Raw genomic sequence first — 26,735 nt, forward strand, 5'->3', positions numbered from 1 at the left:
ACAGCAGAGTCAGACCGTCTCTGAAGGGCCCGTGGTCCGCTGTGCCTCGGGCTGCAGCACCGTCCCCCTGCCCTGGGCCGGCTGTCTCTAGAGGCCCCGGTGACCCTTGGTGCCCACGCCCGTGAAGCCATCCTGATTTCACACCAGGCTGACCGGGTCTCCTCCTGGGGCGAGGCGTAGCCTCGGATCTTGGCTCCCAGCCCATTGCCGAGAGGCTTGGCACCCGGAACCACCAGAACCATCGCTGCCTGCGTCTCCCGCGGCCCTGCCTCACTCACCTCAGCAGGTCTTGCTGACCGCGCTGGGCCCAAGCTGCACGTGGGACCTCGTCCCTGTTTCCCACCTGGCCGGGGCCTGGCCCCCTTCTCTGTGCGCTCCTGAGAGACGCCCTGTGGGGGCCGTGGCTCCCCGGGGCAGGAGAAGGCACGGGTGGGAGAGACGTCGGGAACTCCTGGTCCAACCGGGGCGCGTAAACCCCTGGCTGCCGCGAAGCCTCTTCAGTGTTTTGACAGTCCCCACCCATCAGAGCCTTTAATTGGGTTTTGACTGAGTCTCTCTATATGTAAATACCAGTTACTGGTGGGATTGTTTATAGCCAAACTGTCTGTTTATGCAAATCGTGTTCCCAGATCACAGTGTTTTCATTGCAGGATAAAAACATTCTTTTTATTTAATGCCAAAATCGCTTCCTCCTTGGGCTGGGGTTTGTTTTCCTCATTGGCTCTTAAATGCAGCACAGCCCTTGTGAGTACAGGAGGCCCCCATGCAGCTGAGGCCATGGGGCCTCTGAGGGCAGCTGTGTGGGGTCGCTGGGTCCCTGGAGTGCGCTCTTGGAGGTCTCAGCCCAGCGTAGATGATGAATGGGGTGCTCACTGGCCCCCCGAAGCAGCCTACCCATGCCGGGCCGTTCTCAGCACAATTTGGAAGTTGCTTCCCGCAAGGGGTGCTCCCACCTCGTCTCCCGGGCTGATGGGCCCCCGCACCCGATGGTGGTGATGGTAACGCCTTCCCCTGGAGCCCTGTCTCCCTCCTGTCATCCTGGCCTGCCGGGCGTGCGCAGGACACGGAGCGTCACAGGCTGGCCCCCAGTCATCCGTCTCAGCATCCACCTCGTCACTAGAGTCAGTCCTGGTGACAGCAGTGACAACAGGAGACAGGCCCTGCCCGCATAGCATGTGTCTCCCAGCGGAGCGGACACCCGAATTCCAGGCTCCAGTGTCAGCCGGACCCCGCCGCCTGCTGTGGGGCACGGTCAGAGCAGAGCTCTCGCCAGCCTCCCTGGCCATCAGGCTCACGCCCCGGTTTCCTCCTGCGTCACAAGGAAAGTCACAGTCGGCAGGAAGTTTCCCTCCGGTCTTTCCCTGCCCACCCGCACCCACGGCCTTCTTTCTGCTCCTGACCCACCTGCACCGAGGCCCACCCCTCCGGCACTGGGTCCCCGGCGGCTGCCATATCTCCCGCATGTTCAGCTCATCTGCCAGCTGTCCACCATCGCCATGTCCACAAGCTCAGGAACCTGTCCCCCTTCAGAATAACAGCTTTGTGACAAGGCTCCCCGAGCGCTACACGCCGTCCTGGCCCGAGGTCCGCAGACCTGGCAGCAGGGGGTTTCAGGGGCGGGCGGCTGGCTGCTTCACAGAGCCCGGGGACCGGGCCATGGGGACTCTCTGTGACTCTAGCCGGCCAGGGCCGCTGCTGCTGGCTCACCGCGTCCCTTCCCTGTTCCAGCTGAGCCGAGGCGTTGTCCCCACGTCCGCGGCCACCCAGCCCTGTCCCGGCGACGTCCCGCAGTCGCCTTGGAGGGTTCTGCTGCCCACGCCCGCAGCCAGACGACACTTCTGCTCCATGGGCTCGGCCGGGCGTGTTCCCAGTGCTGACCTCGCCGTCCTCAGTGTGGGGGCTTCTCTGGCCCCCGTGACCCCAGCCTCCCTGCTGGGCGCCCTGTCCGTGGGCCACCAGCCGCCTTCGCATGTCACAGTCCCCAGCATTTCGTTCTCTTCGCCCCGGGCCAGTTGCGCCGTCATTTCTGTCTCCGTAGCGACGTGTCCCTCGCTTCCTTCCCTCAGCCTTTCCCAAGCTGCAGGCCCTTCCCCCTCACTGCCTGCTGGGTCTGTCTTTGTCCTTCTCACACAATCAATCAGGCGTGGGGCCCTGCTTGCGGTGCGGTGACCCCTGCCTCCTCGTCCCACCTCTGGCCACCGCCCCCCCGCACCCCCACTTCGGCCGTTCCCCACAGGTCATCGCAGTGACCTCTGTGAAGTCTGACCACACTTGCCTCCTCAAAGCCTGCCTCTCAGAGCCTCTGGGGCATGGCACTGACACCACGTCCCCGACGGGTGTGGCCGTCACACAGGACAGGGGTGTGAGTCACAGGAGGGCAGGGAGGGTGCAGGCCGGGGCGAGCCGGGCAGGACGGCACTGCGGGGGGCCCGAGGCCGACTTCCTCGACCTCCAGTTAGTTCCCAGACAGTCGGCCTCTGGGCCCGTCTGCCCTGGAGAAGGGGCCTTTTGTGGCTTTATTTCCTCCTGAGTGGAGTGGAGACCTCGGTGACATGTGCGTTTGCCTGCCAGGTGCCAGCGATGGGTCATGGTCCCGAGACACCACGGGCACTTTCCCCGGGATGACAGAATCCAAAATCGGTTTCCCAGCTGTCACCCCACCCTCTCTCCCATCAGGTCCGGCTGGGCGCCTGCCTGGAGTCTCGGCCCGAAGCCCAGCTCCCTGCCACCCCTGCCTCCCACCACACTGTCCACACAGCGGGCGTGCGGGGACATGGCGCGTCACGTCTCCTCCGTCTGGTTGCGTTGGCCCACACAGTGCCTCGCGACGCTTTGCGTGGACCTTCTGAGGTGCACGCTGGCGTTAACTTCGTTTGACAGGCAGGGGGACGGGTACGTCCGTGCGAAATCACCCGTCTAAGGCCAAAGACAGACGGGCAGGCTCGGGCTCCTGGCCCCGTGTGGCAACCACCGTGCTCACTGACACGTGCCACGTCGTTCTGCTGCCTCCTGGCGCTGGCCAGCACCCACCCAGGCTGGCGACCCCCCGTTCTCCGTCACCCTCCAGCCCCCGACCCGTCACGTGTACTCTCGTTTCGAGGCTTTGAAACTGCAATGACGTCTGCCTTTACAGCGTGTCATGTTTGGCCTGATGATGTTTCAGTCATGAAGAGATTTCACGTGGAAATCTGAATGTCCAGGTTTTTAAAAAAATTACCAGATGTGGCAACACCACGTCCACACTCCCGCGTGGCAGCAGCTGCCTGAGGCTGAGCCGTGTCCGGGGGACCTGTGATGACACAGCCCCCTTCCACGTAACCAGCCTTCCCTGCCGTCTGCGCAGGCACCTGCTCCACACCTAGCTCATCTGCGGTGGCCGGAGGTGACAGAAGACTGAGAAAGCCCTTTTCCAAAGGTGCCAGTTCCACCTGAGACTCCTGGGGTGTTATGGCCTTTGAAAGATCAGAGCAAACAAACCACCTGGGGGTCCTGTAAGACTCGGGGTCTGGCTCAGGTCGGGGGCGAGGCCCGAGGCTCTGCATTTCTGGTGAGCTCCCCGGTGGTGCCCCTGTGGCCGAAACAACAAGGCAGGTTGCAAACAGCAGGATCAGAGCGGAAGCCGTGAGCAGCAAATCTGCCTCTGCAGTGGACAGAGCCCCAGACGTCTTCCTGAGCATCGTGTAGCGGTTTCCGACCCCACGGCCTGTCCCTCAGGACAGCCACGCTTGTCCCTGCGTGCAGGCTGGGGGCAAACGCCCATGCAGGCCCGTTAAGGAGTCGTGTGTAAAGGCTGCACCGAAGCTTTGGTCAATTATTATCTGCTACATATTTAAGAGTGTGTGTCTCGAGGCATCTGAAAATTACAGGGATACGTCATGGTCTCATTTTGGGGCAATCTGTTGGCGAGACGCAGCCCTGGCCCGCGCGGGTCTGTTTTGCTTGGGAAAAGCCAGGCTGGAAAATGCGGTCACTGAAATGCTGGTGATGGGGGTGGCGTCGGGTCAGAGGTGCCTGGGACACAAGCACCGGTGGTCATTGGTGGGCTGAGGTCATGGGGACAAGGATGATGGGGGTGCCGGGGCAGACCCAGGGTTCACGAGGCACAGCAACCAGGGGTCTGGGCCAAGGGCCAGGGCACTGGGATGTGCTGGGATCTTTCTTTGCTTTTAAGAAAATTATTGATTTATGTAATACCCACATGGGAAACAAACAAACTCAGACAGTAACCGAGGTGATACAGTGAAAACAGTTCCCCTCGGTGTCCAGCCTCTAGCCCCTCCGTCCACCGGCCCTGTTCCCAGGGCCAAGAGCACGGCCAGTTTTTTGTGTACCTTTCAAGATGTATCACACATGCACATTTATTTTTACACCGACACTATCAACACTACCCTGCACGTTTTCCTGTGTGTCAGGCTATCACACGTCTTCAACATGATTTCGGATCAGGACGTAACGATCTCCCTTGTTACTTGAACAGCTGCATTGTATTCTGCCGAGACGCAGCACTGCGATCTATTTGCCTGCCCTTCGTGGGTGCATCGCAATGTCACCTCCCCTCTTTGGCCTCCACTCACAGTTCCGCAAAGAACGCCTTTCTGCGACTGCGTACGTCACGGTGAATGTGTCTGTCGGACGAGCCGTAGACATGGAATGGCTGGGCCTAGGTGTACATCGATCGGTGTTGTCAGAATTGTCCTCCAGAGAGATCGCGGCACATTTACACCGTCACGGGAGTGAATTTCCTCCCACCCTCGCACACGCTCTACTGACAAACACTGTGAGGGCTTTTAAGACGTGGACGCGTAACCCGCGATCCGCAGTGTGACCAGACCTCACCTGTGGTCGCGGGGGTGGCGACAGGTGCAGAAGCCCATGGAGCCCGCACCCCGGTCAGGACTGGGGTGGGTGCCGTCACTCCGGAGGGCCTCCTCGTGCCCCTGCCCGGGCAGCTGCCCTGCTCCGACTTTGCCACCCAAGACGGTTCCTGGGCGTCATGGGAACGCAGTCGCGGTGTCAACGGCCCTGTGCCTGACTCCCGACTGACGTGCGGCCCGTGGGATCAGACACGCCGTCCCCGGCGTCCGTCCCTGTTCGCTGCGGAGCGCTTTTCCGTGGTGTGGCTCTGCCAGGATCTGCTCGTCTGCCCCCTGGGGTCGCGCTCGGTGTGGCTGTCGTAAGCAAGGCTGTGAGTGAGGGACGTTCTCGGACCTGTTTTCACTTCTCTTGGGGTTGCTGGCTCGGAGGCGGATCTGAAGCAGAGGCCCCCACACCGGAGCCCAGGGTGGCCGTGCTGTTTCCCTGCCCCAGCTGCAGCGGGTGACGGCTCCTGCCCCCCGCCCCCCGCCCCCCCACGCTCACTCACATGCTGTGAGCATTTCACACAGCGTCGTGAGCTTTCCTGTCGCTGTTTTAACGAGAAATTAATGTGACTTAATGTGTGTTTTCCCCCATGGCTGATGATCTTGAACACATTTCTGTATGTTTATTGGCCATTCATAAATTTTCCTTTGCAAAATGTCCGTTTAAGACTTTTGACACTTTTTATTAAGTTCCTTGTCTGTTGTGGATTCGTAGGCATTCCTCACGTCGTGTGGATGCTGTTCTTTCGTCAGAAACCGAGCCTGTGGCTTGCCCAGTTTTTAATGGTGCAACTTAATGAGCAAAATTTTAAAATATATATGAATTCCAGTTTATTTTCTTTTATGGCCAGCACTTTTTCCTTCCTGAGAAATCTTCGCCGAAGTTGTAAAATTATTCTCCTACGTTTTCTTTTAGAAGCTTTACAACTAACAAAGAGCTTTAAGTTTGTCTGTGATCCAACTTGAGGTGTTTTTTTTTTTTTTTTGGTATACAGTGTGAAGTAGAGATCAAGGTTCATTTTCTTTCTATATGCTTACTCAGCGTTCCAGTGCCATGTGTCAAAAAGCTGCTTCTTCCCCCCCATTGAATTGCTTAGGCAACGTAGTAAAAGAAAAAGTAACCAAACCAGACCCGGCTGACGCTGAGAGCAGGTGCCCTTCCTGGTGCCTCTTCCGTTACAGTGAATCTCCGGCCAATGCCACGCTCTTGGTTATTACGCTTTATTATACGTTTTGAAATCAGGTCGTGGAGGTTCTCCAAATTCGTTCTTTTTCAAGATGGTTTTGCTTCTACTATGTTTTTCATTTATACGCAAATTCTTGAACGCACTTGCCAATTTCTGCAAAAACAGCGTGCTGAGATTCTGGTTGAGTTTGCATCAGACCTACAGGTCGATGCAGGGAGACCTTCGTCTGAACGAATTAAGTCTCCCATCCAGCAACGTGGTGTCTCTCTCCACTTGTTTAGGTCTTGTTTAATTTTACTCGGCAATGTTCGATGTTTTGTTATTCTGTCTTGTTTAATTTTACTTTGGCAATGTTCGATGTTTTGTTATTTTGTCTTGTTTAATTTTACTTTGGCAATATTCGATGTTTTGTTATTTTTTAGTACCGCGTTCTTGCGTAGAATTTAATCTAGCCCTAAAAATTTATGTTTTTGGTGATGTGTTGTAAATACTATTTTGCTTAGTTTTTCAGTAGTACATACATACATATTTTTAATAGTCAACTTGTATTTTATGATTTTTCTAAATTTTCATATTAGTCGTGGGAGATTTGGGGGCAGATTCCTTTGGATTTTTTATACACACAACCTGTCAACTTGAACAAAGGTAGCTTTGCTTCTTTTATAATCGGTGTGTCTTTCATGGGCCTTTGCACAGTATTGAATAAAAGTATTGTAAGTGAAGGGTCCAGCTTTGTTCCCAGTCATGGGGGCATCCACTCAATATTATTGACAAAATTTTTGAGTTTCATCACCCCCCAAAATAGGATCTCATTTTAACAAATACATTTAAGAAACTATTAGATGAAGTTTAGCATAGTACATACATTTAAAATCCATTTAGACGTCTTTGTCTGTGAACGGCCCCCGTGGATTTATTGATGTTTCTCGCAGACCCCTGAGCGACCCTTCATTTTACGGTGTGCTGTCTCTGGGAGGGCATCGGTCTGTGCTGGAAACAGTTCTGACGTCAGACCCGCAGCTGCTCCGCGTTGCTCCTGCCTGGGAGCTTGCCGTGTGTCAGGCGTGGAGCTGAGTGTTGGCGTGCGTCCTTACTCAGGAGGCAGGCTCGTGGGCCGACGGCCGGGGTCGGGGTTCTCATGCCGGGCACCAGGGGATTCTGGGAGACGGGCAGACCCCGGCGCTGAGTCGGAGGGGCGCCGGGGCAAAGCAGGGCCCACAGGCGGATCTGACACTGCCTTTGCGTGGGCTGCGGCGTAACAGGAGGTTTTATGTTTTCAAGTGGTTGAAAAAGGAAGACGACTATTTTGCGAGGCGTGGAAATGCTATGAAACCCCAACGTCAGCCGCGTCCGTCGGTTTACGTGTTGTCTGGGGCTGCTCTTGGGCTGCAGTGCGCGGTCGAGCCGCTGTGACAGAGCCTGCAAGGCCACAAAACCTAGAATATGTACCGTCTAGCTTTTTACAGAAAGTGGTTGGCACAGAGGGCGCTCGGGGCCGAGAGACGGAGCCGGGTGTGACACCTGCAGAGCGAGAGCCAGGGCAGGCGTACAGGTGTGCGACGTGCTCGTCCGGTCTCTAGGACCCGGCAAGGACGGTCAGCCCTTACTAGCCTGGACCCAGGCGAGATTCGGGGCGCCAGAGGTGAATAAGGCACAGTTATGGCTTCAGGGAGGTCCTGGCCTGGTCGTGGTGACCGACGGGTAAGAAAGAAGGGCAGCGACACGACGGATGCATTGTGAACCTCCTGCCGCCGGCCCCACATCTGCCGACCCCACACCAGCACGGGTCGACAGTGGGCATCAGAGCGTGTTTCGTCAGTGACGCCTGAACAAGGCGGGGAGAAGCCGCACTGGTTCGGAAGCAGTGTCTCAGCGGGCCCTTCGCGGACAAGCTGGCTTTCAAGGGCGCATGCGGCTCCCTCTGGCGGTCGGAGGGAGAGGAGCCGGCCGTTCTCGGTGCTGCAGGCCAGGCCGGCCGGCTGGGGGCAGGGCTCAGGCTAGAATTTCCGCCCCACCCCTCCGACCTGGAGCCTGTGCAGCTCCCACCTGTGCAGCCAGATGGGGCGGTCTGCCCACTGGTGCCCGTGAGCCTCTGTTCTCAGTCCCTCTGCCTTTCCCAGAACATCTCGTGGGGCACAGCTGGGTGGGGGCTGATGCGTTTGCAGCTTGGTGTCTGAGATTGGGCTGCATCGCTCTCAGCAGCCGGCTTACAAGTCCCGTCGTCAGCAGTAATAAGGCACCATCGCCTGGGGCCTTGTTACCCACCAATTAGGCTTTGGGTTTTATTGTGTGACCTGGAGGATGCTTTATGGTGTCAGAAGCCCCGGCAGTTACACACGAGTCACACTCATCGCTCCCGCGTGGATGCTTACCGTCCTGCTCCATCCAGAGTGCGATTAAGGAATTAATTGATTTGGATGGGATTGGCACATGCTCGCGGCAGTAAAATGACGACTCCTTTATTAAGCTGGGGACGCAGTGGGCTCGCTGCTGCACACAGGGCCAGGTGGTGGTAGCTTGCCACTGGGCATTTGGGACCAGGCCTGGGTCAGTGACGCTTGGCTCAGGCCAGACAAATCAGTAGATCCTAGAAGCGCTGCAGAGCCCAAGGCCCCCCACCCCCTGCCGGCCCCTCGATGCAGGTTCTGGGTCGGACAGAAGTTTTGGATTCTGGTCGCTGGCCGTTTGTGATGAAAAACCGTTTCCTGAGGACTTCCTGTGCCATTTGTGAACCTCAGGAGAAATGGAGGCTCAAGGAGGGGACTCTCCCGCCGCTCACCTCCTGCCGTGCGGCCCGGTTCCCACCAGGCCACAGACCAGTACCAGTGCACGGCCCGAGGGCTGGGGACCCCTGTTACAGCATCTGGAGTCACCCGAACACATGTCCTTTGCGAACCCCGCCTAGGAAGATAGGGTCCCAGACGCGGGGCCTCTCGCGGGTCAGACACGGGCACCGGTGCTGGAAGTGACGTCATTCAGTCGCAGGCTGACCTCACCTCCGGTCACACAGCCTCGTTCAGGGAGACTTTAGGTGGAGGAAGCGGTGCCGCCACACCGAGGTGGGGTTCTCTCCTGTGACGAGTCACGGCGAGGCTGCCTTCGGGGGGACGAGTGACATTCCTCTTCCTGCTGCGTTTGTGGCTGAGACGAACGCGCACGACGTGAGAAAAACAGCCCATCCTGTCACCGGTCTGTCCGACACCGAAGGTCACTCAGCTCAGTCTCGGCAACGGTTTCCCCACTAACCATCTCGTAATGAAATGCGGGGCTTGCCCCATGACACTCAGTGGCCAACATGGGCAGAATGCTGTTGCGTTTGTTTTTAAATAAATAAACTTTATTTTTAAGAGCTATTTCAGCTCATAGCGAAGTTGAGCAGAAAGCACCGGAGGCTCCCCGCATCACCACGGTCTCCGCACACACGCGCTCCCCGGGACGCCGCGGCCTGCGCCAGGGTGGAACCTCGGTCACAGTGGAGCTGTGCTGACCGTCACCGCCTAAGCCCGCGGTTCAGATCAGAGCTCGCTCTGGGAGCTGCAGCTGCTCTGAGTCTGGGTGGGTGTGTGATGACAGGCACCCACCACGGTGACATCGCACAGAACATTTTGCTGCCTTAAAACTTCTCTGCGTTTTGCCTGTGGATCCCTCTCTGCCCGCCGCCCCCGGCCACCCCTGAGCCTTTTACTGTCTCCATGGTTTTGTCTTTTCCAGAGTGTCACAGAGATGGAGTCACACAGCATGTGGCCCGTCCAGACTGGCTTCTTTCACTCAGTCACATGCATTTCAGTTTCCTCCATGTCTTCTCATGGCTGAGAGCTGATTTCTTTTTAGCGCCAAATAATATTTATCTTCTCGAGGTGCCACGTTTTAGTCATCCCTTTATTTAAGGAAGGACATCTTGTTTTTTTTCCCCAAGTTTTGGCAACTCTGAGTAGAGCTGCTACAGACGTCTGTGTTCAGAATTTCATGTGCACCTGTTTTCAGCTGCTCCGGGTAGATGCCAGGGCACACGGCTGCTGGATTGTAGGGGAAGAGTACGTTCAGCTTTGCAAGACGCCGCCAAACGGTCTTCCCAAGTGGCTGTGCCGCGGAGAGTCCCCGCGGCTCCACGGCCTCCCGCGTTTGCTGGCGCGCTGTTCTGCGCCTCCGCTAGGCGTGCCGTGGCGTCTCGCCGTCATTAGTTTTCACTTCCCTAGTGACGGACGATGCGGAGCAGCTTTGCGCATGCCGACTTGCCATCTTTAGGTCTTCTTTGGTGATGTGTTTGTTGCTTTGGACCACTTCTGAGTTGGATTGTTTTCTCACGTTCGAGTTTAATATACAAGAGTCCTTTGTGTGTTTTGTTTAATAGTCTTTCGTCAGATTTTTTCGCAAACATTTCCTCCCAGTCTACGGCTTTTCTCATTCTCCTGAAATTGTCTTTCACAGAGCAGACGTTTTCAGTTTTGCCAGATAAACGCACAGTCATGACACGTGACACGCGACAGGTGTTGACATTCTGATGACGTTCAGATCATCGATTACGTCCTTCATGATCGTGCTTTGGCTTCGTACGTAAAACGTCATCGCCGTAACCAAGCTCAGTTAGGACTTCTGCGCTATCCCGTAGGAGTCTCGTGGCTTTACGCTTCCCATCTAGGTTTAGGACCTGTGTTGCGCTAATGTTTGTGGAGGGTGTAAGGCCTGACTCTTGGTTAATTCCGTTGCGTTCGCGTGTCCAGTTGCTCCAGTGCCGTTTGTTGGAAAGCCTGACTTTGTGTCCTGGTGCTGCCTTTGCTTCCTTGTCACAGACCAGCCGACTGCCGCGGTTGTGGGTCTTTTTCTGGGCACTCTGTTCCGTTCCGTAGATCTTGTACGTATTTCGTTAGCATTATATACCCCAAGTATGCCATTTTGGGGGGTGCTAATGTAAACGGTAACATGTTTTTAATTTCAAATTCCACTTGTTCATCCCTGGTATATAGGAAAGTTTCTGACTTTTATATTTAATCTCGTATCCTGCAACCTTGCTGTAATCGCTTATTATTTCCTGGAGTTATTTCGTTGACTCTTCCAGATTCCCTGCATTGACGATCACGTCATCTGTGCACGAAAACAGCTTCGTTTTTTTTCCCCCAGCCCGTCTACCTTTAATTTCCTTTGCTTGTCTTCGTCCATTAGCTAGGACTTCCAGTTCAGTGTTGAAAAGCTGTGGTGAGCACGGACATTCTTGCCTTGTTCCTGGGATTATTGAAAAAGCTCATTTCTCACCAGTAAGTATGATGTTAGCTATAAGTTTTTTTTGTAGATGTTCTTTATTCAGCTGAGGAAGTTCCCTCCATTTCTAATTTGATGAGGGTTTTTATTTTATATTTTATTTATTTTTTTTATCATGCATGGGTGTTGGATTTTGTCAAATGCTTTTACTCCAACTATGGAAATGATCATGGAGTTTTTCTTCTTTAGCCTATCGATTCGATGGATTACATTAATTGATTTTTGAACGTTGAGCCAGCCTTGCACACATGGGATAAATTTCACTTGGTCATGGCGTTTAATTCTTTTTATATGTTGCTGGATTTGATTTGCTAATACTTTGTGGAGGATTTTTGCAGGTATGGTCAATAGTGTATTGGTCCATGGTTTTCTTTTTTTGTAATGTCTTTGTCTTATTGGGGTTTTAGGGAAATGCTGGCTTCATAGAATGAGTTAGGGAAAATTCCCTTGGCTTCTGTCATCTGGAGGTGATGGTAGATAATTGGTTTATAGATAATTGTAGATAATTTCATCCTCAGATATTTGGTAGAATTCCCCAGTGAATCCTAGTGCTTTCTGTTCTGGAGGATTATTAATTACTGATTCACTTTCTTTAGTAAATATAAGCCTATTTAAATTATCTATCTCTTCTCGTATGATTTTCGATAGATTGTACCTTTGAAGAAACTGGTCCATTTCATCCAGGTTATGAACTATGTGGGCATAAAATTGTTTCTAATACTCTTTAATTATCCTTTTAATGTCTATGGGATCTGTAGTAATATCCCTTTTCATGTCTGATAGTAGTAATTTGTGTCTTCTCTTTTTTTTTTTCTAGCTAAAGATATATCAATCGTATTGGTCTTTTCAAAGAACCAACGGATGATTTTGTTGATATTCTCTGCTGATTTTCATTTTCAGTGATTCCTGCTTACTTTGGATTTAATTTGCTGTTTTTCTCACGTCTTGGGGTGGAAGCTTAGGTTATTGATTTTAGGTCTTCCCCTTTTCTAATGCATTCAATACTACAAATTTCCCTCTACACACTGTCTTCACTGTATCCCACAGATTTTAATAAGTTGTATTTTATTATCTAGTTCAAAATATTTTACAATTTGCCCTGAAATGTCTTCTTTATTCTATGCATTATTTAGAAGCGCGTTGTGTAATATTTAAATATTTGCGGATTTTCCAGCCGTTACTGATTTCCGATTTAATTCTCGGGTGGTCTGAAAGCAGACATTTTATGATTTCTATTCTTTTAAACTTCTTCAAGTTTGTTTTATGGCCCAGAGTGTGGTCTATGCTGGTGACTGTTCCATGGGAGCTGGAGAAGAATGTGTAATTTTCTGCTGTTCGGTGAAGTAGCCTGTAGATGTCAGTTATATCTACTTGATTGATGGTGTTGTTGAGTTGGACTAAGTCCTTCTTGCTTTTCTGCCTGCTGGAGTTTCCCGTTGCCAGTAGAGCAAGGTTGAAGTCTCTAAGTATAACGGCAAATTTTTCTGTCTCCCCGCGGTTCTCTGTGATACTGCAGTAAGCGACACGCTTCTTCTGACACGGGCGCTGGGCATACGGTCATTAGGGACGGTCACGTCCTCCTGGGCGTTGGCCGTTGCCATTGTGTGGTGTCCTCTCTGTCTCTGACGACTTTCCTTGCTCCAAAGTCTCCCCTGTCTGAAGTTGATATGGCTACTCTCAGTTTATTCTGATTAGTGTTAGCTGGTATATCTTCCTTCATCCCTTTATTATTTTTAACAGATTAAAAAAATTTTTTTTCACTTACAGTTGACATTCAATATTATGTTACTTTCAGGTGTACAGCATAGTGGGGAGACATTTGCGTAACTTATAAAGCGGTCGCCCCAATTAGTCTAGTACTCACCTGGCACCACACATAGCACATAGTTATTACAATGTTAGCGACTATATTCCCTATGCTGTGCCTTCCATCCCCGCGAATATTTCGGAACTGCCAGTTCATACTTCTTCATCGCTCCCTTTTTTCACCCAGCCCCCCGACACCCCTCCCATCTGGCGGCCATCAAAATGTCCTCTGTATCTACGAGTCTGTTTCTGTCTTACATGTTCATTTATTTTGTAGTTCAGATTCCACACAGAAGTGAAATCATGCGGCATTTGTCCTTCCTGTCTGGCTTGCCTCAGTTAGCATAACACCCTCTGCATCCGTTCATCCCTCCAGTTTGGGGGGCAGTAATTCTTCCTGTGACCTCACTTCTCTGAAGGATCTAAGAAGAGTTGTTGATTTTTCAATCTGTTGAGGTTTTTTATTCTTAGGATTGAGTGGCGATTTCTAAATTCCTTTCGTGTCCAACCAGGAACCAAAAGTCCATTTGTTTCTTAAAAGAGAAAAAAAAAAACAATGAATAGAACGAGTACAACATTTAAAAATCAAATGATTCTACTTTAAAAAAAAAATGCTACAGATTTCTGGCTTCTCCGGGCAGGTGGACAGCACTGCCGCCGTTTCCGCCTGCGTGACCCGACGGCAGGTGCGCACCTGGACGGGACGCGAGTGCTCCGTGATGTTCCCGGCGTGGCTCGGCGGTGGCTTTTCTTGCTTTAGCCCTGGAGTCCTTCGAAGTCTGCGGTTCTCACTTCAGCTTTCGGTGTTCGCCCAGCTCTCCCCTCCCCGGCCCTGCCTGGGTTTATTGTGTGGCAGTTGGTCTCACAGTGGACTCCTCGTCCCAGACGTCATCGTGGCAGATGTGGCATGCCATCTCTTGTCTACATCTGGTGTCTTCGGTCTCCCTTGCTAAGCTAAAAACAGCTCTGACTGTGCTTCTCTGAGTTTATCGCAACCGGGCTGGGTGCATCGGATATTGTCCCACCATCTCTGTGTTCCTGCCTCCTTCCTGAGCAGGGGCCTGGGGTGGCGGTTCGAGTGTCCCTGTGACTGAAGCGATCTGCTGGCTCCCTGCTGGAAGCCCTGACGGCACAGCTACAGCCTCTTAGCCCCCAGCAGCAGCCTCACCTGCTGTGCCCCGGAGCTCCGAGTGGGCCCCACAGGGCCACCCCAGGGGACTGTGCCACAGAGCAGCCCGTGGTCACTGCGGAGTCACTGCCTTCTCATGGTTGTGCCTTCGGGGAACAACTGCAGCATTTCGTTGGAAGCCGATGGGAACGAAAGCAAACAGAAGTGGATGGGTAGGTGCGCAGATAGAGGGGTGGCCCGGGCTGACGGCCTCTGCCCGTCTCCCCGTCGCATGAGGCCGGGATGACAGCTGCTGACTAGAGAACAGTGCTACATGGCGGGGCCTGAGAGGGCTGGGGACAGGGTCGGATCGCCGCTGGCTGGCGCCAGCATCAAGGAGGACGGGACCGCCGCGGGCCCCAGCTTCCTCCGCTCGTGTCCCTCCTTTCTTCAGGAACCTTCCACGCGGGGGCGGACGCTGTCGGCCGAGCCGCCGAGTCAGCTCCCGGCTTCGGTCTGGCCTCGTGCAGGGGCTCACGTCACCAGTGTCTCCTCCCGTTTTTCGGGGCTGGGTCGGCTTTCAGAGCCTCTGCCGGCGTGATAGCAACATGGCTTGATCCTCACATCCTCCCAAGTCCAAGCCCAGGCGGGGGAGAGGTCGTCGGCTGGTTGATGCCGTGGCGACGTCGTTAGTCACAGAGTGGCCGCGTTTCAGCATAATGGGTGGGGTGTGCTTTGTCTGTTAGCACATTTTTATGAGGAGCAATAAATAGTATTCTCCCTTTCCTCCCCTGATACTGTGACAATCTTTCTGAAATTAAATATGTGACAAATTAAAAATAGAGTCTCTCTGGCTGTCCCTTAACGCAGAGCCCAGATTCCGCTCTGATTAGCTCAAGTGGGGGGACCCATGCCAGCCTATGAACTCATGCTGTGGTGCGGCCTCGGTGGGGCTACACGGCCAGTCTGGGCCCTGGAGTCATGGGCAAGGCCCCACCCAGAGGGGCGCATGGGTGAATGTGCCCGACGCGCCCCGGATGTCCACTGCACCCTCATTACAGTTCGGGCTGCTGTGACATCACACTGCAAATGGCAGTTTATAAACAACAGGATGTTACTTCTCACAGTTGAAGGCTGGAAGTCCAAGATGCAGTTGCCAGTGGATTAGGTGTCTGGTGAGGACACGCTTCCTGACCCACAGACACCACCTTCTGAGTGCGACCTCACGGGGTAGGGGGACGAGGGAGCCCCCGGGGTCTCTCCTGTCCATGGGGCTCATCCCCCCAACCTCGTCACCTCCCAAAGGCCCTGCCTCCTGACAGCATCACACGGGGGTGGAGTTTCAGCACATGAACTTGGGGGGCGGGGATGCAAACTTGTGGCCTGTGGCAGTGGCTCCTTCCTCTTGTGAAAGTCAGTGGAGGGTTTGCCTGCGTCACTAATGAAATCCCCTGCAGAACTGGGCTCTGATTACATTTTGGTATTTTCTTCCCATTCCAAGATATCTGTCTCTCTTTATTATTTTTTACCGGCTCCTGACTTTTGTGTCCCCTTGGATCTCTGTTATTTCCCCCAGGTTTAGTTCACAGCCCTGTGTCGGTGAGGACACACTGAGCTGTGAACAACAGATTGCTTGAAAACAGTGGCTTAAACCACAGGGCACACTCCCCGCCCCCTGAGCTGGTCTCTGGACATCACAGGTGGCCCGGTGGTGGTGTGAGGGGCCCAGGGCTTTCTCCTCGTTCCCGTCAGCACCTTTAGCGTGCTAGCTCGCCTTCCTGTGCTCGTCAGCCTCGTGGTAATGAAAAGCTGCGGCACCGGGCATCCAGCCGTGTTTAGGGCTGGGCACGAGGAGCGGACCAGCTCGTCCCTCCGTCCCTCCGTCCCTCCGTCCCTCCAGCCCCTCTGTGCACCTGCCCTCTGCTGGCAGAGCAGAGCCCTCCCACACCCCTCCTGGGAGGCTTTCCTTCATCCTATTGGCTGGAACTGGGTCACACGGCCACTCTGCCCCTGCCCTCCGCACCACGCCAGCCCCAAAGTTTTGGCTGTCGTCTACACCAATGCTCCCAAATCTCAGCTCAGAGCACTCCTTTGAGACACAGGCCAGTGGAGGCCAGACCTTCCCACCTGGCGCATCCTGGGCTTTGCACACACTCAGCATGCTCAGGACGGAGCTCAGGACCACCCCCCTCCCCCGCCCCAGCCTGCTGCCCCTCCGAGTCCTCACACATCTCTGCGCTTGCATGAACAGGGACCTGGACACCATGTCTGAGCCCTCCTCCCTCCACCCTGCTCTTGCTGCGGAGTGAGTCACCTCTGCAATGTCCATAGGCTCCCAGGACTCAACCACGGATCTGTGCTCTTTGCCATGAGACCTGAGGTCTCCTCGCAGGGGCCGAGCACTCTCTGCCTCATCGCTGGCCTCACACATCTCTGCGCTTGCATGAACAGGGACCTGGACACCATGTCTGAGCCCTCCTCCCTCCACCCTGCTCTTGCTGCGGAGTGAGTCACCTCTGCAATGTCCATAGGCTCCCAGGACTCAACCACGGATCTGTGCTCTTTGCCATGAGACCTGAGGTCTCCTCGCAGGGGCCGAGCACTCTCTGCCTCATCGCTGGGGCTGGGCCTGGAGTGGGGGCGGGAGTGTTGGGGTGCCCATTCTGAGCCAATGCTGTAAGAGACTCTGGGACCTGCCTGGAGAAGGTGGCTGCAGCCCCTTCGAGGCTGGCTCAGAACAGGGCTGACCGGAGCTGACTCAGAGCTGTAGCCAGCACAGCCTAGACTGGCCGACCTGGGGACCTGTGTGCGTCAGGCCCCATGCTCGTGGCCAAAGGCACTGAGTTTGAGCTAGCTTGTTGCCTGGCATGGCTGGGGTGACAGTCCATCCCACGCATACGACACTCCGGCCCAGGAGCACCTGGTATGGGGAGGCGTCTGTGACCCCCCTCCCATCAAGACCTAAGTGAGGTACCACCTCCTGCGCAGGGGCTTCCCCGCCCTCAGGAGGCCGGCTGTCAGTCGGCAAGGACGGTCATGGGCAAGTGTCTGCAGAAGGGAGCGTCTGGTGCTGTGTAGCCTCACACTGGCTTTGGTGGCCGTGCCCGGGGCTCTGGGTCAGCGGTGTTCATGCAGAGGTGTGGCAGGTGCGGGGGTGATGGAGTGGGAGGTGGGTGCCCCGGGAGGAAGGGAGTCTGAGTGAGGGGCTGGAGGGCAGGCCAGGGCAGGCATCATACTCTATCCCTGGGGCACTGGGAGGGGCTTAGCCGTCGGTGACAAGATGGAGACTGTTGTTGAAGGCAGAGGCAGCCCTCCCTGGGGTCCTGTCACAGTTCAGGTGTCATCACACCCGCCACCTCTGCAGCGTGCTTGAGTGTGGCCCATCTGGACGGTACGCAGCAGCGAGAGGAAGACAGAGGTGGCCAGTGAGCTCCGCCCCCAGAGCCCAGGCAGGGACAGTGGGTCAGTGGTCAGTGGCATGGTGCTGTGCCAGGCCCTGGGCTGGGGTGTTGTTTGCTGTGGGGGTCAAGGGGGCAAAACCAGGGTGGGGGGATGGTACACGGGAAGGGGACTCAGCACTCACTCCAGATGCCCCCAGAGGCAGAGCCACCAGAGCCCCAGGGCAGTGCAGGTGTGCCCAGGACGGTGCCCGGGGACGGAGCTGCCGAGGCCATATGCCTCTCGAGGCTGCAGCCAAGCTCCCTCCTTGGCCCACGAGGCCAGTCAGTTCTCGGGATGAGTGTTGAGTGCGGCCGTGGACAGGCAGCGGTCTGCGGCGGTAGCCCCCTCTGGCTGTGATCCATGTCCCCTGGGGACACTTTGTGCACAGGCGCTGGGAGAGTCCCCGCTGCTTGGGGAAGGCGCACGGTGGCATCAGGAGCCACGTGGAGCCCAGGCGAACGCAGGGAATTACTTAACCTCCTTTGCAAAATGAGCTTCATTCGGACTCTGCTGGAGGAGACCAAATGTGACGTCTTCACGGCCGACAGTGAGTGGGGTCTTTCCTGCTGCCTGGGGCTGCGTCCTGTGGGTGACAGGCAGAGCCACACCCTTGACCTCTTGACTGTTTCTCACGTGCAGAGGGGAGGGAGATGCTGAGAGACAGAGACACACACAGAGAGAGAGACAGAGACAGAGGCAGAGAGGGGTGTTCTTTTCGGTGTCTTGCTGTGACACCCGTAGTGCTCGCTCTGAACAGACCCGGTGACTGGGCCCAGACAGGCAGGTGACATGCCCCAGGTCGCACGGCGGGAGCACCACAGCCAGACCGGGACCTGGGTGAGCAACACTGCGCACAGCTCTCTCAGCGTCACCTGCTCCTCAGTGCCCTGGGCTCCCGTCCTTCAAAACGCACTCGACACGGCAGTGTACCCAAAGCACCGTCCCTCATGGAGCAGCGACGGGGACACTGCCCTGGTGGCGGGCGTGGGACCCTGTCGCTCTGACTCCATCATCACCGTCACGCACCATTCTCCATCAACCCCCCCGCCCCGTGAGACACACTCAGCGATGTTAGAAGGGAGGTGACAGGATGCGTCACCTTCCTTAGTGCAACGTTCATGACACGCCTGTGCCTCGGGAGACAGAGCGACTTGTGGTTTGGGGCTGAGTGAGGCTCTGTGGGGGAGGGGCGCAGGCCATGAGGGTTAAGGACCTTAGGGTGGGGGTCGAGGGAAGGGCATTCCAGTCAGAGGGAACGGTGTGTGCAAAAGCCACGTGCAGGCGGCCGTGGAGACTGATGGAACGTGACAGTGACCGAGGGTGGGGGCTGGGGGCGCGGGGACAGAGGGTCCCAACGTGGACCCTGAAGGCCCCTCCCCCCACCCAGCTGGCTGCCGAGGGTGGAGGGCTGGGCGGGGCCTGAGAGGAGGAGGACACTGCAGTTCTGATGGCAGGCTGGCACGCACGGGAGGCAGAGGGACAGATGGGAACAGTCTCGGAGGCAAAGCTGGCGGGAGCTGGCGGTGGCACAGGGCAGGTCGGCGGGTAGTACACCACTCGCCACTGATTGCTGGGGCCTGGCCTCCCCGTGAGTTGACCCAAAGCTTGCTTGTGACCCCCCCAGAGATGGGGGAAGGCTGCTGGCCTCGCCCACCCCTCCTTGAGCCTGAGAGCCGTATGCCTGCCGGGGTCCCGGGGTCCCGGGAGCAGTGGTGACACCGCTGTGCCCTGCTCACTGCCTCCATCTGTGCTCTGACGCCCTGACTCACGTGATTAGCATCTGCCAACTGTCACCGTGCCCCGCTAATCACAGTGCACGGGGTGCGGGACACACGGTCGATGAGCAGCCTGGAGACCTGTCGGGCCAGGAAAGGGCACGTCACTCGGCCCATGGCTGGAGAGTGCCGTGAATTTCAGCACACGTCTGTCTGCCTCTCAGGCGCCGACAGTCTCCCTCCCATGGCAGGCGGACACTCAAGGTCGCGTCTGCAGGTCCAGGGACCCAGGCTGGGCGGAAGGCGAGGGATAAGTGGGCTTTGCTCCCGGCAGGTGTGGACGCAGCCCCTCCCCTGCCCACGGGCCGCCACAGCGTCCTATTTCCGACTCGCTGCTGTGCTCCAAGTTCAGGTAATGGTGTTCGCACAGGACCCAGTGCCTTCGGCAGCCACACGACACCTGTGGGTCTCCCCACGTTTCAGTCTTTGCCTGGTCTCTGCCTTTGTGAGGTCCCTTCTGCTGGCTGCCGTGTCCCCAGCTCCAGTCTCCATACCCACTGGCACCTGATCCACGGGGTCACACTTACTGTCTGACACCTGCTTTCCCGAGGAGCTGGATTCGCCCCCCGTTCCAGCAACACGCTGCATGAACCTCTACGACATTCATTCATTCACTCCCTCCCTCATTCACTCATTCACCAGCACTGCGCTCCCGCCGCCCCCCACGAGGCAGACCCGGTGTCCCGAGCGCACGTCCACGGGGAAGGCGGCTCTGAGCGAAGAACGCGGTGAGGGGCGGAGTGAGATGGGTCCTCTCCGTGTGCGTTTCGTTGTGTTTTACTTCTGCAGCCCCGAGCCCGCGGGAGTCCCTGCGGTCAGGCCTCGGTGCGCAGCACCTGTGTTCCCCGTGAATACTCAGCGGGAGGAGAGTGAGTGCCGTGAGCGAGCCCTGGGCTCACTCACCCAGGGCCTGCCTGCCCAGCCATCACGGCGCGTGGTGCTTGACGGGCTGCCAGGTGCAGCTGACATGGCCTGCGCCCCGCAAAGGGCCCCTCCTTTGAGGGCTGGTTGCCCAGGCAACGCCTGGAGCCCACGTGCCGAGCATCTGTTCCGTGCCCAGCACAGTGCCAGGGCGTGACAGCTGAGGCCTTCTCTTCAGGAAGGAGGCAGGGGCATCAGCGACCTGCCCACCGGGGTGGTGACAGGACGCTGGCGGGGAAGGAGCCATGCAGGAGTGAGCTCTCCATCTGGAGGGGCATCCGAAGGAGTCCCAGGAGATGCCGCCCGGGAGGCTGCAGCCCCAGTGGAGTGGGCAACCTGAGAGCTATTTGGTGGCCTGGGTGTGCCTGTGCCATGCGCCTCATGGGTTGGTGACCTGAGATACAGTCAGGAGTCCTGGCTTCGGCCGCTTCATGGCTGTACAAAGCGAGCATCATCGAACTTCTTTGGTCTGTTCCCCTTCGTGCAGTGGGGGGGACACACTTATGTGACAACACCTGCACAGGATACGTGCAGATGGGGCGGACAGGAGCCGCACCTGTTACTTGTGGACGTCAGAGCCCAGCACCCTAAGCTGGGCCGGTGCTGGGGGCGGGGGTGGGGCAGCGTAAGGCTGCACACACCTGACGGAGACAACCTGGCACCCAGGGCAGGCCACACCGGGACGGGGCTGCCGGGGCAAGAGGCCGGAGAGCAGAGGGCCGAGGAGCCAGTGCTGAGCGGCAGGGGGAGGCGATGGGTGAGGCTGGCTGAGGGGCCCGCGGGAGCGGGTGCCACGTGGCTGGTCTGGGCTCGGAACCCATTCAGAGTCCCCGTTGGGGGCTTGCTGCGAGGCTGAGGGCGGGAGTCTCATCCACCTGTGGGCGCTGGCATTGCCGGGGTCCCAGCATCAGCACGAGTGACGCCCGCCACCCCCGCTCTGCTCCCCCTCCTTGGGCAGTGGCCTCCTTGCCCCTTTGTTCGAGCGTTTTCAGTCAGCAAACCCTCCTGGGACTGTCAGGCTGGCACTGCAGGAACGAGACGGTGGAGCACGCGGGGTCTCTGCCATCGCCAACGACCAGCCCGGGCCAACTCGGAAGTGTGGCAGGCGACTGCCGTGCAGCATGGCAACCATAACCACAGTGATGTCGCTGACACCGCGTGTTCACCGCGCACAAAGTGCCTCGCCGAGTCTTTGCCACACCTCCTGGGGGAGGGATTGGGTCCCAGGGAGGTCAGCTCACATTTTCAAGGTCCCAGAGCCCCTGCCGGTCAGATCTGCCTGACATCAATGTCCATGCTCTTAACCACTGTTCCGCAGCCTCCCTGTGGCTCCTCATTCATTCACTCACTCACTTATTCAGCACATACCTATTAAGTGCCTACTGCGCGCTGGGATCCATGTGGGGTCTGGTCTGCAGCAGAGAACAGGAGTCTACAGCGCTGCCCCCCAGGGAGCCCACATGCTGGTCAGGGAGGGAGAGGGAGAGAGGGTGGGGGAGTAAAGGCAGAAGGTGCATAGTGAGTGCCCCCTCCCTCCCAGAGCCGCTCATTTGTCTCCCAAGCACCTTCCAGCCTCGCTCTGTGTAAACGCGAGCATGTACGAATGTGCTCCCTGATCCCCCCTTCTTGTTCAGAGAGGCCACAGTAGGCCTGCTGTTCTGCAGAAAGGTGACAGTTTAGAGCAGTTGCAGCACTGGTTTGGGGACCTGGGCAGCAGGGCGTGGTGGGTTGTGGCTCGTCGTGAGAGGCCTTGAACGCCATCTCAAGGACCTTTTGAGTGTGGGCGTATTCCGGTAATTTCTCAAACATTTCTCCCAGTCGTGATACTTCCAAGGAAATGCAAACCCAGCCTGAGTTATCAGGAGCTGTCTGATTCACATCCTTAAAAACAGCACAGCCACGCCCTCCCCCGCCCCCCACCAAACATTAAGACAAATGAAGCTGGGAGCACCAGGAGCACCAGCAGCACCGGGAGTTTGTGTCACATCCGGAGCTCGCCGTCTCCCTTTCCTCCTCATTTCATTTCTGGAAGACATTCCTTCACTCACAGGACGGCTACCTTCCCTTTGTCAGCAGCGAGCCATTGGAACCGAATTGCAGACTAAAAATAATATATTTTTATTAAAAATTACTTTAAGTTGGTGCATATTTCTCAGACAGATTCACATATGGATAACCATCCAGTATTGCTTGCTATGGATAAGTGATGAATTATTTTAATCAGAAATGGATTTAACAGCACTGCAAAAATAAATCTGGGAGATTTTTCACAATCTGGTCGTCTTTCCCGATTCTTCATATTTATCTTTCATATCCGATGAAGATGAACAGTGACGGTTGGACATTCTATCTGACACCCCTAAAGCAGATGCACGCCACCCCTAACAGAGACCCGCGTGCCTGCCCTGCTCTGGGGCGCGTCTCCGGTCTCCACGTGCATAATTGGAGGGCGAGTGTGTCCACAGCTGTCACCACTGCCCGTGGACCGGACGCCCACCGGGTGCATCTGGGGAGGTAGAAGCCAGTGTGTCAGGAAGGGCTCCGCCTGGCCCTGCTCCCACGAGTCCGCCTGAAGGGAGCGAGACCCCTGGCTACACTGGGACAAACTTGTTCATTTCACGCTCCGGAGTGAAGTGCTCCGTGGTATTTGGAGACAGAGCGGCAGGGTCAGGGACGCGGGGAGGCAGACAACCAAGAGCGGATCAGGGGACTTGAACTGGAAGCAACAGAGGCAGATTCAGGCCGACTGAGGCCCAGTTCGTGGCACAGACGTGACGTTGAATGTCACCAAGTAGCTGAGAGCGTGACACGGACGTCTCAGTGGTTCTCATACATCCGTGACATCCGTGACGTGTCAACTTTTGCTCGTCTCTGTAGCTGACAGAATCTCAGGCTCTCGGGCTTTCACCGGCAATGACATTTAGCTACAATAACAATGCTTACTTTTCATTGTATTTGTCTTTATGGCTATTTATTGCCGGAGGCAAGTAATACCGGTTTTTCGTGTACCGAAGTGATCTCAAGTGTTCTTTAAAACAATATCTTTTTGTGGTAATGAGTGAGTCAAATTAAAGATAACACTAAGTTAATAACAGAACAGGGAGGGCGTGCCCTCCGAAAGCCACGGAGATGTCATTGAACTGGGCAAGCACCCTGCATTCACACTGGTTTCTGGGGTGAGGACGACTTTGAGAGTCACACAAGGAAGCTTTCGACGGGTGTCTGTTCTGTTCCGAGGACCTCGGGGGCCTCGTGTAAGTTAGCTGAGCTCCAGCTTCAGCTTACCGACAAATGAGGTCAATGCCTCCCCTATGCCCTTCCAAGTCGCTAATGGAAAGGTGGCCTGGGACGGGACTGGGGCAGAGCGCTGGACACTCCACTGCGGGCCTCTCAGCTTGACGCCGGTCAGTTATTAGCACTTTTGGCCACGTGGTTGCGACATGTCAGGGCTTCTTCTCACTCCAGGGGCTCGTCAGAAGGGTCTTCCCGGGGGTCTGGCTGCCTCTGGTGGTACACAGCCGCCCCAGGAAACTGGCATCGCCAGCTCGTGTCAACCAGGACATTGCTCTGCGTTGGTGGGGCTGGCACTGGCAGCTGGGATTAATATGCGTTTCCCCTTCTGTTTATTTGGAGGATCTCATTAAGGCAGGTTTCCTTCAGGAAATTGATGCTTTAATATTCTGCGTTGTCAGCCGAGAGGCTGAATTTTATTTCTTGAGTAACATTTAATTAAACGCGTAGGCTTCTTTCCCTGACACATCAGTGAGCAGCCCTGGGCCCCTTCCACTGCTCTTTGGAAAATCAGCGGAAGCCAAGGCAGGGGCCGAAGTCCGGCAGGACGTTCAAGTTCATGGCCCATGCCTCTGCTGTAAGCAGTGCCCAAGTCCCCTGCCGTAGGCTGTGGCATGCGCCCTGAGCAAGGCGTAACCAGGTGTCGTGTTTGAGAGGGGTCCCCACGGGGCTGCTCCTAGACCAGGAGCTGACAAACCAGGACCTGCGGGCCAGCCCCGCCTCCAGCCCAGTTTTGTAAGGAAAGCTTTATTGGAACCCAGCCCTGCCCACCCGCCGATGTGTTGTCTGAGGCTGCTTCTGTGAGGTGACAGCAGAGTCTGAGACCTGTGTGGCAGGGCAGCAAGGAAGGGCCAGGGCGCTGTCTGGCCGCCCCGGGCTTATCTTAGGCTGAGTGCTGCTCTACGTCAAGCGTCCTGTAACCTCCTCTCATTTCAAATGTTTTTTTTTTTCAACAAATGTTTATTGAGCACCTACTCTGACACAGTTCTGGTGTGAGGATGAAATGCTAGCCAAGATGGGAGGCCCCGGCTTCATCAGCTGAAGGAAAAAAGAGGGACCGTAACCAAGTACCCACATGAATACACAGGCGGCAGAGTTCCAGATAGAGACTCAGATCCTGGAGAAAATACACCAGCGTGAGAAAGTACGGCACATGTGTGTGTGGCGGTGTCTGACGGGGTGGTCAGGGAGGGCTTCTCTGAGGAGGTGACATTTGAGCCGAGTTGTGAATGATGACGAGGAGTCAGATAAAGATCTGCAGGGAGCACATCTCAGTTGGAGGTCAGCTAAGAAATGGCTGGAGGGCATGGGGGCAGAAGGAGGGAGAGAGGGAGCCTGGTGGGAAGTGAGGTCAGGAGGTGAGGGTCCGGGGGTGGGCACGTGGGCTGGGCGGTGGTGCTTACACTTTATCGTAAGTGTGATGGCACACCCCGAAATACTACCTGATTACTTTAAAAAATTCACTTAGTTTCTGTGATGTAATAATAAGGTCAGTATTTTTATTATAACATCCTTCGATTTACTTTTTTGGGGGGTCAATTAAAAAAGCTTTGTCTTCTTTCAGATAAACAAGCTCAGAGTTGTCAGCAAGGTGAGGGTGCGGCCCAGGGTCAGCCCATTACGCAGGCGGCAGAGCTGGCATCCGAACCCCGCTCCGTCAGACACTAGGCCATGGGGGAGGACGGGGACGGGCCTCTGGTCCTGGGCCACGTGGACTCCTGGACACTTCACGTAACCGCAAGTCCACGTGGGCCAAGACTGTTGGCCCCCATTCCCGGGCAGGGCACCTCTGAGCAAGTAGGATGTCTCTGAGCCTTAGTGGTGGGCGGGCAACGGCCTCACCTGGAATAGGGTGAAATGTGACAGTGCATGTCAGGAGTCCGAGGGGTCTGAGTTTCAGGGAACGTCCACTTGATCCTCTCCCCGTCCTATGCCAACTGGAGGGAGCACAGGGAAGGGGAGGATGTTGGGGTGCTAACTGGCATGGCTACTCACGATGTCCCTCGAAGCTCTGGGACAGAGCTCTGGGCTTGTCAGGGAAGCAGCCCGAGTGGCAAATGAGACGTGGGGGCTGGGGGTTAAGACACGGGGGAGAGAAACCTGCTGAGAAGAAGACCAGACTCGAGCAGGGCCTCCCAGGCCAGTTTCCGGTCTCCCCACCAAGCTTCGGTTGGGGTCTGTGACAGCAGGAGGAAGCCACCACCGAGGCTCTGGGTCTCCCTTGTTGGTGCACACGTGAGATGGAGAGCTGTCATCCTCCAGGGCAGCGTCTCCCACCTGGCCGCACGTGCCCGGAGAAACACTGGGCTCAGATGTGCCTGATGGTGCTGCGGGCCCGGGCTCACCCTTGGCAGGTGACTCAGTCTCTGGCCGGTCTCCATGGTGAGGCAGGGGTGCAGCATGCACTCAGAGGTCCCGCCCACCTTTCTGCTCTGCACTCCGAGGCAGTGACTCAGGTCAGCATGGCCCGTGGGTGAACGGGGCTCAGTCCTGCTCAGACCCTCTTCAAGGGGAGACTTGCTGTGTGGCTGTGAGAAGTACAGTGGCCATCAGAGCCTTCAGACCTGCCTCACATTCCGATGGGGGCTTGTGGTCGTCTGGGGTGGCTGCCAGTCCTGGGGAAGGCGAGGGGACCGGAGCCTGGCCGTTTCCTCCCACAGTGGGACTGCTGTGATGGGCAGCGACTGGCATCTGGGAGGGCTGTAAAGCTCCTGTAGGCTCCGCCAGCAGACGGCTCGCACCCAAGTCTGTGTCAGTATCTGCATCTGGGGGCTCCGTGGCCTCGCTGTGCCCCTAAACTGAGCTGACACCCCGTCTCTGCATACAGGGAGCACTCAGTGAGGTTAACTGGGGCCGCCGTCATGGTCTCTGCTCTGGGAAGGAGCGTGAAGTCTTCATAACAGTTCATGACATATTTTAGGGAAATGATCATTTATTGCATCTCAAGAACCTGGAGACGCTGGTCTTGCACACCTTGCTGAGCCACCTCTCCACGGCATCTGTGCAGGGGCGCATCCTCTGTCTGGGGTGGGGTCCCTGGTAAGGACCACCCAGACAGAGCCCCGCTGAGGCCAGAGCCTGGAGAGAGCAA

The sequence above is a fragment of the Pteropus alecto genome, unplaced genomic scaffold (assembly GCF_000325575.1).
Source record: "Pteropus alecto unplaced genomic scaffold, ASM32557v1 scaffold15, whole genome shotgun sequence".
Lineage (NCBI taxonomy): Eukaryota > Metazoa > Chordata > Mammalia > Chiroptera > Pteropodidae > Pteropus > Pteropus alecto.